The 14,547-nt window shown below is 36.9% G+C and overlaps 1 long non-coding RNA gene across 1 annotated transcript in view; it reads right to left on the reverse strand.

The window, feature by feature from the left end:
- Positions 1-3,894: 3,894 nt before the first annotated feature.
- The window catches only part of LOC123521853, a 95,447-nt gene continuing 84,794 nt past the window's right edge, over positions 3,895-14,547 (reverse strand). Inside the window, exon 2 of the long non-coding RNA XR_006680190.1 lies at positions 3,895-13,340. This is a non-coding gene — a long non-coding RNA (uncharacterized LOC123521853). The remainder of the gene's footprint in view (positions 13,341-14,547) is intronic.

Below are 14,547 nucleotides of genomic sequence, written 5' to 3' on the forward strand. Positions count from 1 at the left end.
TCTTCTAAGCATAATTCCATCCTGTTTTATCCATGTCTTTAGGGGTTAAAGAGAGTTATCACTGTTTTTATTCATTCATAAAACTCCAAAATATGAAGTTACAAGAGCTTGTTTGTCCATTCGTGTAGTATTAAATTAAAAATGTCGCAGAGGGAGGTGGGGGGAACCAGCCCCCACCACTAATCCTGGGTTTAGTAATGCACAATTGTATGGTTGAGATATATAAGTATTATATTAAAGTCATCGAGAGCATGAGATATTACAATAATGCAGTCAGACACATTACATGGTGGCATTGCTCACCTCAGCCCAGCTTGGTGGTCCACGTGGAGAGAGGGGGAAGGGAAGGAGGGCAAGGGAACAAGGGAGAGGGGACAGGAGAGGAGAGGGGGTAAAGAGAATCAGAGAGGTCCGAGTCTGAGAGCTCTATATTGCTGACTCACGCCTATATACCTTTTGGGGGCATGCCAGCCCACTAATTACAGGTAGAGACATACGGCACAGGAAGGGGCTGCACTATAGGTTACACAGTAATGAGAGGGTGGTCTAGGGGCATACATGCAATAGGAAGAGGAGGGACAGCCAGTTTGGCCTGGCCCTGGCCCAACTGATAGAGACCATTATCAGTAGGATGCGAACTCTGCCCACAGGAGCCTGTCCATTGTCCCTAGCAGCAGGGAGCAGGCCCACCCGTGTGTTGGGATGAGACAGCAGTCTGGCAATTGATTGCCTTCAGGGGAGGGAATGCCTGCGCATCTGACCTCCCCCCACACATTCCTTTATAGTTGGGTTTTTTGTTTGTTCCCAGGTTTTTGCTATTGTGGAAATTGCTGCAATAAACATTAGTATACATATGTCTGTTCATGCTATATTCTCTATTTTGGGGGGCATACAGGGGTTATGAAAAAGAAACATCAAAAAGCGGAATTGTGCTAGGCGGAGCAGAGCTTTGGTAGTATTCATCGAGCAACTCACGCTGAGTCAGTGCATCCAGTGCCGTCACCTGGAAAGGTTTTCTCTGGTCACAGATAATTTTTTTTTGTAAAAGCAGTTTCACTCAAAACTTGTTTTTTGTGATAGACAATTTAGTCACAGAAACCGTTGTGATGTTGAACATATCTTCCAAAAACAGCCCTATGGGAAAAAACTGAAGTATATGAGTGGTTCCAAAAAAAGGTGGCATGCTGTTTGATGACAAAATTTGTCCTGGGCTTCCATTAACTTCCTGAACAGATGAAAATATTGACTGGTAGTGACTGTTAATCAAGGTTTCTATTTAGAGGTTCTAAAAAAGTTGCATAACAGTGTGCAAGAAAAGAGGCATGATTTTTGACAGGTGGAGGACTGGTTTTGCAATCACAAGAATGCACCTACTCATGTGGTTATCTCAATGTGCCAGAATGGGATCACAGACTTGACAAATGTATTAAGTGTAATGGAAAGTACTTTAAAGGCGATAAGATTGTTTTGTAAAAAAAAAAAAATTAATACATATCTTTGAAAGAAAAATTCTGATTTTGGGGGGTAGCCCCTCATATACTTATAGAGTGATAGCTGGATCATTTGTTTAAGAAAATGCCACACTGATTTTCATAGTGGTTGTACAATTTTACAGTCCAACCATAAATGTGAAAGTATTTCTATCTCTTCACATCCTCTCCAGCATTTATTTTCTAGTTTCTTGAATTTAGCTAAAAGTATTAGTGTGAGGTGATAACTCATTGTTTTGTATTTCTCTTATTGCTAATGATCTCAAACATTTCTTCATATAGTTGTTAGCCACTTGTATGCCATCTTTGGTAAATTGTCAATTTGAGTCTTACACCCATTTTTGATTGGATTATTTGTGGGTTTTTATTTTCTTGTTAGATATGGTAGTTTTCGATAGAATATGGAGATTAGCCCTTTATCTGATGTATTATTACTGAATATTCTTTTCCCAATCTGTGGATTCTCTGTTGACCTTATTTTTGTTATGAATAACTCATTTTGGTTAGTTATTTTATCTTTGATAGTGTGCATATTTTCATTATGTTCAGTGGTGTGTTTATACCTTATATTAGGTTCCTTAAGTGTGCCCCTAGTTTGTTCATTGAGGATCTTAATAATTGTGTGATTTATAAGATGGGACTTTCTACTCCCTTAAGGATTTACCATCTTGGAAATCCACAAGGTTCTACTCTGCCCTATCGGTTTGCTATGCGTTGAAATGGACTCCGTAGCAAGGAGTTCCTGCTCTACACCTGCTCTAAATCAATGCTCGCTGAGGGCACAGTACCACGGGAGGCGTTTAGGCTATCTGTAGTCAGGAGGACAGCCCATTTTTGTCCGATGGAGTTGTTTGAGTGATGCTCCACACATGGCTAGAACTTTGACTTTTGAGCTGTTAGAAAGTTAAACACCACCATCAAGTACCGGGGTAATGAAAAATGAGTAATGCTTTTAGGAGAAGAGTGTCTGCTTCTTCTTGGAGCTCAGAGTAGCAAATTCATGCCTCTAGGATCTCTACCTGATTCTTAGGGATAAAGGATAGGTTGATATAAACCAGGGTATAACCCATTCAACCCAAACTCCTCTACCCAGCAGATGCCATGTCTTTGACACTTGTCTTCAAAAGGTACTTCCTTCTCAGGTCTTTAGCCCTGTGCCCAAAGAGCCTCCTTTCCAAAAACCAAGAGATTCAGACCTATTTGAAGGCTAGCGGCACCTGACAATGAAGTGCAGGAGACTTTCTCTTGCAACCTTAGGATACTGGGCATACAGTGACTGGAAGTGAGTTACTGCTCCTGGAGGGAATATTTAATGATATTGCCCAGGAAATGTCGGGCATTTGGCTCAGACTCCAGGTAGGAACACACTCTTCTTGCCAACAGTGCATTTAGTTCTACTTCCACCCCCAGAGTAAAAATGATCAACTGATCAAGGCAGAGAGAATGCTGCTGCCAGAACAAATATGGACTCCTGGGGCTCCAAAGAGGTTAACACAGAGTGGCAAGCCCATGCTGGTCTTTTCATTAACAAACATGCATCCGGCATCTGGCAGAGCTGAATGAGAAGCATGCTCTTTCATAAGAATTAGGTGTTAAAGACTAAACTACAGGCTGAAATTTGAGAGAGCACAGAAACAGACTGAGCCACTTCCCTGAAAGGAGTAACCACCAGTGACCTCAGGAGGAGGACCCAGATACTATCCTCATGGGACTCACACTGAACAAAAGGGGGGATCATCTGTCCAGAGAGGAGGAAGCTGTAAAGAATGTTTCAGAACCCACTGATTTAAGATGTGGTGATAATTCCATAACATACCATTCCTGTTTGAGTGTATAATTTCATGTTGAAAGTAAAATTAAACAATACACACACAATAAGACCCTAGTAATGTTTATAGTCCTGAGCTAAAGAAAGAACAATGCATGACCTACATGTATAATAACTATTAGAATCAGGAGTGCACATTGAAATAAAAAAATGGAAAAGAAAGCATCAACCAGTTGCATCATGGTGATTCTGATTAGCAAAATACTGTGTATCAGGGTGGAACTGAGGCCCACAGCTCTTTTGAAAAGTACATTTCCAGGCTTTTTTTCTGAGATGCCGCTGGGTAGACACAAATCTCCAAAAGATTGTAGTTAATAGCTGAGTATATTAACTCTTTGTACCACCTAAGGACTCTGAAACCCATATTGGACAAAACTAAAATGTCCATTTAAACTAAGGCTTTAATTCTATCATGTATGTACCATGTTACTTGTGTGCATGCAGTAGTTGGTAAAATGCCATTCCTGAATTGTATTACATTCAAGTGAAAGAAAATGATGATATTTTTAGCTACTGACATTAGGCTTTTTGTCCAACCCAAGACGCATAGCATAAAATATACACTCCAAAAGAGGAAACAATCATTTCATTTTTTATTGCTTTTGCATATATGGTGTAACATCAGCTGGGAAAATTCTCAGTGAAATAGAGTGATTTGAGTTAAAATGAAACTGATACATTGCTTCAGATAACACTAGATAACATCCAAACAAACAGTGGGTTACATGGGTGAAATAATTCAATTGAAAGCAAAATGAAAGAAAGAAAAAGAGGTTATCATTGATTCACTTAAGCACAAAAGGCATGCATGATTATAAACAAAAGGTATTTTTATTTCTATACCAATGTCTTACAGGTATTAAAAAATCTGTCCTATTTTCAGACAATTAAATCATTTTTATTGATTGATGAAATTAACTTTGAGGATAATGATAGACCAGAAAGGTACACAGGTATTTTAGCTGGAATTTATCTATAGCCTAACTATAAACCACACTGAATTGGCCATTACTGTAACAAGCAGACTACTCAGCCCCATTCTGCCTTTTGCAGGGTGAGATGCTGAAGCAAGAAGATCTAAAACACTTCAAATGCCACGAAATGTAAGTACTCAAGATATTGCTGCTATAAACATGGCTATTATTGTTTATTTTTACCTATCCCACACTGTCTTCCTTTAAATCTGCCTTCATAATGAGTTATAATGGGCATATTATCTTCAGAGATGTCACCAAGTTTAAGCTTGTCAAAGTTGTTGCTTGTAAAAGTACATAAAGGAAGTGATTCATTTTTGCAAAGTCACCAAGGTGCTAAAAACAGTCACAATGGAAAGCGGGGGCAGCTGGAAATTTTTCATTTGAAGTTTTAATTCATATCTAATCACCCAACTTGCCCAAGTAGATTTTGTTTTAAGCCTCAACTATTAGGTACTCAATTGGGCATAATATATGTCTAGTTTTGTTTTCGGGGACGTGTTAGTCATGGATATGGAGGAAAAACCATTATGCTGTCATTAGAACCAAAGAAATTTTCATTGAATAGACTGTAAAGGGGAAAAAAAAGACCTGATCACAGCTAAGTCTACAGTATGGTGACTAAATATCTCATATTCTATATACATGGACACATTATACAGCAACACATAAGAGAGCTGTATAATATGTTCATATAACATAGAATATGTTTTGCAAGCAAGATACTATCTAAAATATTTTTAAAATTAATTTTGTTTAAAGTCTCAATAAGGAGGAATTTTCCTTTTAACCCAGAATATGAACTCATATCTCCAACTTGCCCTTTTCTTCCTCAATAAACACTCCCATCTAAACCCGGTGAGATGAACCCACGTTAAGGGAACTTATCAGTTTGAGAAAGACTCTGAATGGATACCACGGAACTGTTTAAATGCTTCACAGGCACGAAAATCTGATTAAGATGCCCACAGTTGGCATGGGATTAGATTACACAAAATTATTTGAATAAACCACTACTCCTCTGTCAGTTTGTTTAATTGTTGATATGATCCTAGAAGCTTTTTCAGTGTCCCTGAGAGGCAGGCTAAGAACAAAGGAAGAAAGGCGTGGAGACCTACTTCTCAAAAGGAGCCCATGAAAACCAGATCAAACAGACACTGCCAGGTTGCGTGCTTTGGACAGGTCATTCGAAGGTCAACCACTAGAGAAGGACATTGTGTTTGGAGGCACGAAGGGCATATAAAAATTATGGATACCCTCCGGCAGATGCATAAGCACAGTGACTTCAAAGATGGACAAAATATTCTGGCAATTGATAGATGACATAAATCAAAAAACCCATTTAGGTCTATTGTAGGTTGGATCACCATGAGTCAGAGCGGACTGGATGGCAGCTCTATATCTAGCTGTTCAAATAGAAAAACAAATTACGTACAGGCTTTTGCATCACGCGTGTTTCGGTTGAGAGGAGCCTTTGAAAAGTGTCTAAAGACATCATGAAGGCCTGTAAGGCCAACTAACCAGAGGTACACATTAGAATTCTTCTTGAAAATGCCAATTGGAAAACTGATCTTTAAAATTAGACCATACCTTATGAGAAAGGAAAACACAGGAGACTGTTGTGCAATACTATTTAAGTGGCTTTTGTACATATGCTAGCCTGATAGGATTTTCCCATGTGATTGCTGGGAGTCTAAGTCCTTGTCAAGGACAAGTATCTTCTCCAAGGCTTCTTTTACTGACAGTTTGGAAGAGATACCAGGATGACTAAGAGTGAAAAACCCCAAATAAACACATTTCCAGTTAGAAGAAATATCTGTGACTCCATCAGAAGAAAGGCCAGTCAATAGTTTAACTCCCCGATGGACTGAGCTAGAGAGACATGTCCAGCACTCCAGCAATATGGCATAAGACGCCTTCAGTTGGTTCAGGCAAGAGGAATCAAGTGAAGTTGGGATAAAAAGGGAGGGTTGGGATGTAAAAAGACAAAGAGGAAGACAATTACCTGTAGTCAGTCAGGAAATAACGTTCAGATCTGTGATTACTTGAAGAAAACCTACATTTCCTATAGCTGAAGTTGTTTTGGAGTACAGACAAAAATGTTGCTTATTTGAATAACTATTAGCTCATGCTTCCCTGAGCAACATGATTATAAACACAGAAAATGCGTAGGAGTAAAGGAGGAAAGAAATTATTCCAGCAAATAGTTTTCACTTATTAATGCTAAAAATGGGATTAGTCCGATATCTCCAGCAAATATTTCTCCTCTGTGATAATGAAAATGATTTGTCAAGGGTTGTTGAACTTATTTTAGTTCTGGTGGCTACATATTTATTCCTATATATTTGATATCCTATGTTTAATTATTGAAAGTGAGAAAGTGCAACTAATTGCTTATGTGTCTGCATTTTATTTACACTGAATGAATGGATAATAATTTTAAAGGGTTTTTTTTTCCTATAATGTGACGTTCATAATCAAAATTTGGCTAACATTTGAAATGTGTATTTCATTTTCAATGAACACATTGAATCCCATTTTCCAGGACATCTGAATATTTGTTAGTTTACCGTTCAAACTCTGGAGTGTAACAAATCTCATTTAATGCTCCAATGAGATTTGGAGCAAAATACTTATTCATTATGTACCTAAGTTTTCAGAAACTATGAAATGGTGATATCAAACCCAACCAGTTACTATGAGAATTAAGTGAATTAATAGCATTTGACACAGAGTTGGAACAAAGAGCTTCCCATAAGCATGAACAATTGTTTATATTGTTACATAGTGTAGCCTAAGAGCAGTGCCTAGAACACTATAGATACTCAATAAATAGTCATTAGTTATGGATGCATAATTATATGTTCGAGTACAAATATTTTCACCCATGGCCACTAAATCATATCAGTCTGAAAAGGGATGGTATTTCTCTTTAGATAAACCACTAAATCATTTTAAAAGATTATATAGTTTATCATCATTCCCCCAACATGACTTCCCTCAAACCATCATATACAGGTCCTTTGTTCCTGCTCCCCCTGGAGCACGTTCCTCCCAGAACCGCAAGCTTCCTGAGGAGGTTCCTTCTAGAACCAAAACTCATCCCTCTGCTTGCTATAAAGAGTATCTACTTCTGCAACCGCTCGCCCCTCATATCTCATTTCCGTCCTCTTGTGCATTCTTTCCCATTCGCCCTTGGAGTTGGTTTACTTCTTTTTTGTTTTTGTTTCTTCAATTTGCTCAATTTGAAAATGAAAATCAGAGCTCTGTTCCGATAAACCAATGAGGACTGTTGGATATGGTGATGCAGTAATGAAACATCTTTGGCAGAGTGTGAGCAAGGGATTGTCCCCCCTCCACAGATGAGATTCTGCTAAAACTCTTTCCTTAGGAGATAGTTCTCTCAAATCGTATTATTTTGCTTTTGAACTGTTACTGTTCAGGAATGAATCTTATCTATCACTTTGGGGAAGCGAAGAAGTGATGTAATTAGTAAAAATCACAAAGATCTTAAATGATTCTTTTGCTTTAACAGAAACATGTATGCCCTGTTCATATACATTGATTGAAAATAGCAAACCATTAGATTTAAAATAATAACCCTTATGCTTTTCTTTGCGTTTAGGTGTCTAGAATAATTTTAACAGTTTTAATTAGGATATTTTTTGCTGCAGACTCTTGGTTTTAAGAACATCTGTATTCTTTTTCATAATTAGACCCAAAGGGCCTAAATGAAAATTCAAACTACTTTATATGTCGACAGTAATATTAACACTAAAAATATAATAGTGGGTTAGAGAGGTGGTCCTAGAGCTAGCAATGCTGTGGAGCTTTCATCTGAACACCTTGCTGTTTGGGGTGCTTTTGAATTGGTTCTGATGTATAGCAATCTGATATGCCCCAGAAATATTGCTGAATCCTGCACCATCCCCACAATCTGATATATAAATGAATATAATAATAGCTCAGACTATCATCATGTTTATATTTTACTCTAAGGTACTATTAAAGTAGTATTCAAGTTATAATTTTTTAACTGAATGCCCTAAATTTTCTGATCAAATAAAATATCTCTGACTTCCCAAACAGAAGTAGAGCAATCAATTCTTAAATATGCAGGAGACAGGCCATCTTGGCAAATGACAGATTGATAAAGAAAAAACATATTTCATTCCACTTCAGAATCTGGTGACTACTGTGCTGACCTAGAGAATTACTTACAATGATGCTGCAACAGGCAGGCAATTCAGCAGTGTATTCACAAGACAATGGTAGACAATTCTGCTTATTCTACATCTACACAGAACTCTGTCATCATGGAAACCATAACCTGTAGCATGGAAATGTGCATTTGACACCAAAAAGGATACCAGTGATGTGGGGGAATAGAAAGTACCAAGGGATACTGCTGCTGGAGCATTACTAGGAATCTTAACTAAAGTCCTATAGAATTGGAGTCAATTTATACATACTGAATTGACACACTAAGGAATAGGAGATGGGTAAGGTATGTTTCGGATGCAAAGAAATTATTTGCGATAGTTAACCGAGGTATGGATATGCCAACCCTACTGCCTCATTCTAGTAGAACACGAGGAGCGGTTGATAGGAAACTACCAAACCTAGGAATGGGACTGAAGCGAAGACGATCCTGAAATGATGGGAAGGTATAGGACCATCCTGAAGCTACAGGAAACCATTGCAGACACAAATCTTTTCAGCCATTCATGACTGAGTTTGAGGATATGTTATTTAATTGAAGCCTCAAATCGTACACTTAATTAGGTCCTCATAGTTTTAAACATATTTCTGTAATGCAACTTGAAAACAGACTCACTTAAAGGCTGATAAGTATGCCGCAAATGTGACAAGAAGAATGAGGAATACCGAATCCACTTAGAAACAATGAGTCCAACGGCATAATCATCCATATAAATCCGGTTCCATGACCTGAAGACAAGAAGCATTCAATGGGCCTTGGTGACCATGACCAATTGTTTTGAAAGGCATCACTTTAGAAGAATGAGAGAAAAATGTCAACCAACGCTTAAAATCATAAAAACGAACAGACTTACTGGTTGAATAGAAGATGGTAAAACCACCTGAGACCATGGCACTTAGCCATCATAAAACAACACCCGAGCTCAATTTCCAGTCAAATATTAGGCAAGTCTGTGAACTGAACAGTAATACTAGAGAGAGATGCACAATTTAGAATAATAAATAATTCAAGTTTAGCAGAGTAGCATTTGACCAAGGTCAAAGTCCAGAGGGCAAAAAGGTTAAGATAAAAGGAAAAATACAACCAGGAAACAAGGATATATAATAAGATAAGTGACACTAACATTGTGGATATTGCAATCAATGGCATCTAACAAAATGTGTATGAATCTGTTGAATGTAAAATTGATTTTCTCTGTAAGCAGACACCCAATTCACAATTCAAAAAAGAAAAAAAAGAAAAAGAGAATAAGTCCCTCCATGTATCTCTGAAGGTACTTACTCACTCTTATGGGGAGTGTATGTGCTATAGTGATACTGCCAAATTGAAGGAGTTTACAAAGACAAGAAGGGACACTTACAAACAGGGCAGTATGTTGTGCTATCTAATACATTCCTAATTTGCAAGCATGTCTTTAAAAAAGCACAACAGGAGAGTATAATTTAGCCTAAAAATTTAATCTGTTATTTTTCTCCAGGTATATTGACAAAGCTATATCCAAAAGTCACATTAGAAAGAAACATATCTCTATCAAATAATTTTCATTTGATAAATAAAAGAAAATATTTCTGCTCCTAACCTTGCATGTTTATGAAAATCTTCTAGTTTTTCTAAGGAGAAGAACCTTTAATGGGCTATGGTTCTATGGATATTTCCTGAGTTAACTATAATTTCAGTCTATTTGACAGTCAAGAAAGAAGTTGTCCTTTAAGTTATCTAAAACCTCTTCTCTTTCTGAGGACTTTTTGCTTAGACATATTAACAGAAAAGGATTTCACTATAACAGAAACCGGGGTTTCGATTAGTAGGATTAAGCAAATATCAAGTTCTGTTATGTTACTTCAAAAGCACATAAATGAAACACCAAAACACTAATTTTCAATAAGAAAGTCTAATATTCCTCTGAAGAAGTAGGATTTTAAAATAAATGTGTCTATAAAAGCCATGCTTATTTAGCATATTAATTTACCTATGAGTTACAATACAAATATTTATTCATTTTTTCTTAAATATAAACATTTATATGTATCAGAAATTTTAATCTAGTTGAATGTTAAATAATGCTGTGCTGCCAACTGCAGGAATTCACTCAGGTAAGCCAATGTCTTTTCAGTTCTACGGATATTGCATTTATTGAACCTGTAAGTACTCAAGCACATCTTCCTCTTGGGGCAGTTAGTTGATAAAAATTGAATTTGGTTTTCAAATGTAGTTGCTTGCTTTGAAATTAGCTTTACATCTATTGACAGTGGGGAAGAGTCCTGTTCACATATATAAAATACCCAAACCAAACGTGCTGCAATCAAGTCCATTCTAACTCAGGTGAGCCCATAAGACAGGCGGAACGATCCTTGTATTTCTAGACGATGATGCTCTATGGGAGTAGAAAACCTCATCTCTCTCCCATGGAGGGGCTATGTTTTAGAACCGCTGACCTTGCTGTTAGCAGCCCAATGACGAACACCTATGCCACCAGGGTTCTTTTCATTTGGTAAAGAGATCTATATTAATAATTGTATATTTTCAAGTTATTTCTGCTCTATTGGCATCCAAGGCTACATTCAAAGTTTCAGTGTGTAACAGAGGGTCAAATTGACAGGAAAATTTCTAAATAAGACATGTTTCTTGAGCATGAAGTTTTAGAAGCTAAGATATCTCTAGTGGTGTTCTGTTTTGCTCTTGCTTTCTTATTTTCTGAATGAAATAATGTCACTTTTCTAACAGAAAAAAAAATCATGCCACATAGGGCATTCTTGTGATGTGTAAGCTTAGAAGAAAATAAGGTAACAAACTTCATTCTGACCCTACTGGTCGAGATCATTCCAGAAAATTGAATTTTCTATGTATTCTAATTCTCTCCCATGCTTCCATTCTCTTTTGGGGGAGTGGAATCTCTTCAGAATCGTTATTATGGACTAGTCCATAGTGAACCATAGAGAGGAGCACATTGCCTTTACCCTAAAGTAATTTTATGCACCTAGCATTTGGAAAAATAACAATTTATTACAATAAAATAAACATTTTCCCTAATTAGTAATAGCCCATTAAATATGTCCTTTTTTTCAATTATATTGTATTGCTGCCTTTTTGTTCAATATCTCATATACAGTATTTTATTAACATTTATGGATTTTTAGGTTTCACTCATCAATTTGCTGAAACTCGTACTCCTTACATCAACTGGTGTTGCGTGTATGAATGCTGCCTCATCAACCTATAATGATATGATGTTGAAGCAACTCATCAGAAGTAATTTTGGGTACAAATGAGAAATTATAATTATAGTGCTGTCAACATAATGAAGTAGAATAGGGAATGCATATTTAAAATGTGAATGGAGCCCTGTGTTTGAGAATAAGTGAAACTGAAGCTTAACTCCTCCAAAGAACTTATGGAAACCCCATACAGAAAGAATATCCTGCTAAAGAAAGAAAGAGAATCAGTGGATCATACACTAGAACCATACTATTGTGAAGGCAATTATAAATTCAGCTGATGAGCACAGCAACTGATGTGGCAAAATGACCCCAATGGATTTTATTTAAAAGAATGTTATTAAAATCATACCAGTTACATTGCCATTAACTCTACCTCATAGTTCAAGCACAGTTATATTTTACTCAATGCCAAAAAGTTTTCAATCTGGACTTTTCCTTTTAATTACAATTGCAAGCTAATACAAATTGATTTTTAGTCATGCAGAACACCTTATACTCTAATCATAATTCATTCTCATAGTTATCTCCATTTCCCAATTGCATAATAACTCTTCCTCCATATTTGTTTGTTCATGAGACTCTCTGAACCCAACCCTCAAAAGGCAGAATTGCTGAACACTGTGGAACACTAAAAGGCATATTTGTGGCGTCCAGAACCATTGTAATTTTATAATGTTAATCAAGCAATTACTTAACGGTCATGGCTGACTTTTGAAATCCAGGAAATAGCTCAACTACTCACACTTGGTTAGCTATTTCTGAAGGATGCTAGCTTAATCCGTTGACAATGCATACAGATAAATACTGAATTTCTTTTTTTTTTTTTTTTTTTGGTAGTGGGTACTATAAATTGCTGCCTGATTAGGTCATGTAAGCACAGCATGGATATTAAATGGCTGATATTTTACAAAATATTTTGCTTCCCTTGAAAACCAAGTCAAGAATTGATGTGTTTGTTTTAATTCAAAATAAAGGGTAGGTATGTTTGAGCTATTGAAGGAGAGCTGAATACAACTTCCAGTGTGTTCATTTGGTAATGAATATAGGATATTCCCTGTGACGGGAAAGGTTGAATGACAACAGAAATGTCCATGCATTCAACCAGATCTATTGATTTCCTATTAATTACTTGCTATATAGAGATGAAATGACATGGTCCCATATCCAAGTTGTTTTCATTGGGACAGCTTCCAAAAGAGTATATCATTTGTGTGTTAAATGCCAAAATGTACTGAGCTTAAGGAATTAATCAAGTGTCAAAACCAAACAGTGCAGTTAGCCAATACTTTGTAATATGGGTGCTAGAGAAGAATAGTGGTCTCAGTAGAATTGTCTTCCTCTAAATTCACTCATGACTTGCACCGGATGGATTTTTTTCTTTGCTGAACCGCGCCTGACAGCTGCACACGTTTCCTCTGGCTTTTCTCTTTTAATCAAGGGCTTTTTCGCAGGCGCCTTCATTCGCCACGTCACAACTGGGTGCCGGGGCCCAGCAGGACTCTGGATCCGAATGATCTTCGTTGAAGCAATATAAGACATTTTCACTGTTTGCACTACAGCATTCATTAAATTTTTGGCTGCTTGAATCAGAGAGGTGACACTGTCCAACTATAGGAAAAAAAGAGAAAAAAGCCACATTGATTTATTTATTCAAGATTATAATAGAAGCTGGATTCTTCTTAACCCTCAGTAAGGAATGAGTTAATCAGAACTTTATATACTTATGTATGATTATTTACATCAACCTATATTATACATTATTTTTTACTGTGGTGGTCTAAATAAACCTAACAAACATACCCAATCCAACAATTTATACATGTATAAATCAGTAACATTGATTATATTCTTCAAATTGTTCAGATATTCTACAAATTACTTTTCTAACTTATTCCTCAAATATTAATATAAATTCACTACCCCATAAGCCAAAAAAAAAAAAAATCCTCCCTTTTATTCTACATCATAAACACTCATCGTTTTTGGTTCTTATGGTGGGAAGGGGCCTTTAAAATTTTGGTGAAAAAAATCTATTATCTTTTGAGTCCATTCTCCATGAATATTTTGAGGTCTCCTCAGATATTTGCTTAGGGAGCATGGATGCCTGAGAGCCTGGCTGCTCACCCAAAGGTCTGCCCCTGCAGTGGTCTCTTATTCTGGGGGAGGAAGGTGTGATGATTTGCTTCAGTAAATATCACAGCCTTGGAAACTCCAAAGAGAAGTTCATGGTCCTTAGGCACCAGAATTGACTTGGCAGTAGTGAGTTTTGCTTTGTTTTGGTATATATTCACTTAATCTGAGTGTGATTTTTACAATATCACGCTTTTCTGCTTTTACAATAGACTTATTTCACTCAGTAAAATGCTTTCAAGGTTCTTCATTGCTAAAGCATGCATCAGGGTATCATTTCTCTTTGTGGCTAAGCAGTAGTCCAGTGGGTGTATGATAAGTCAAAAAGTATTGCTGTACAATCATGGGAAATATTTATTTTAAAATATCAAAATATGAAGCTCTTTTGTAGTACAACCAGGATGCTCCTTAGAAGCAAGGATGGTGAGAATTAACTTCACATACTTTAGGCATGTTGTCAGAAGAGACCAGTCCTGGAGCAGGACATCATGCTTGGTAATGTAGCAGGCCAGTGAAAAGAGGGAGACCTTTGATAAAATGGATTGACACATGGTTGCAGCAATGAGCTCAAACGTAAGAACATAAGAGGATGACACAGGCCTGGGTAGTCTTTTGTTCTGTTGTGCACAGGGTCACTATGAGTTGGAACCAACTTGATAGCACCTAATAACAACAACAACATTAT

This window comes from Echinops telfairi, unplaced genomic scaffold (assembly GCF_000313985.2).
Source record: "Echinops telfairi isolate 266 unplaced genomic scaffold, ASM31398v2 ScPeMD7_70;HRSCAF=299, whole genome shotgun sequence".
Lineage (NCBI taxonomy): Eukaryota > Metazoa > Chordata > Mammalia > Afrosoricida > Tenrecidae > Echinops > Echinops telfairi.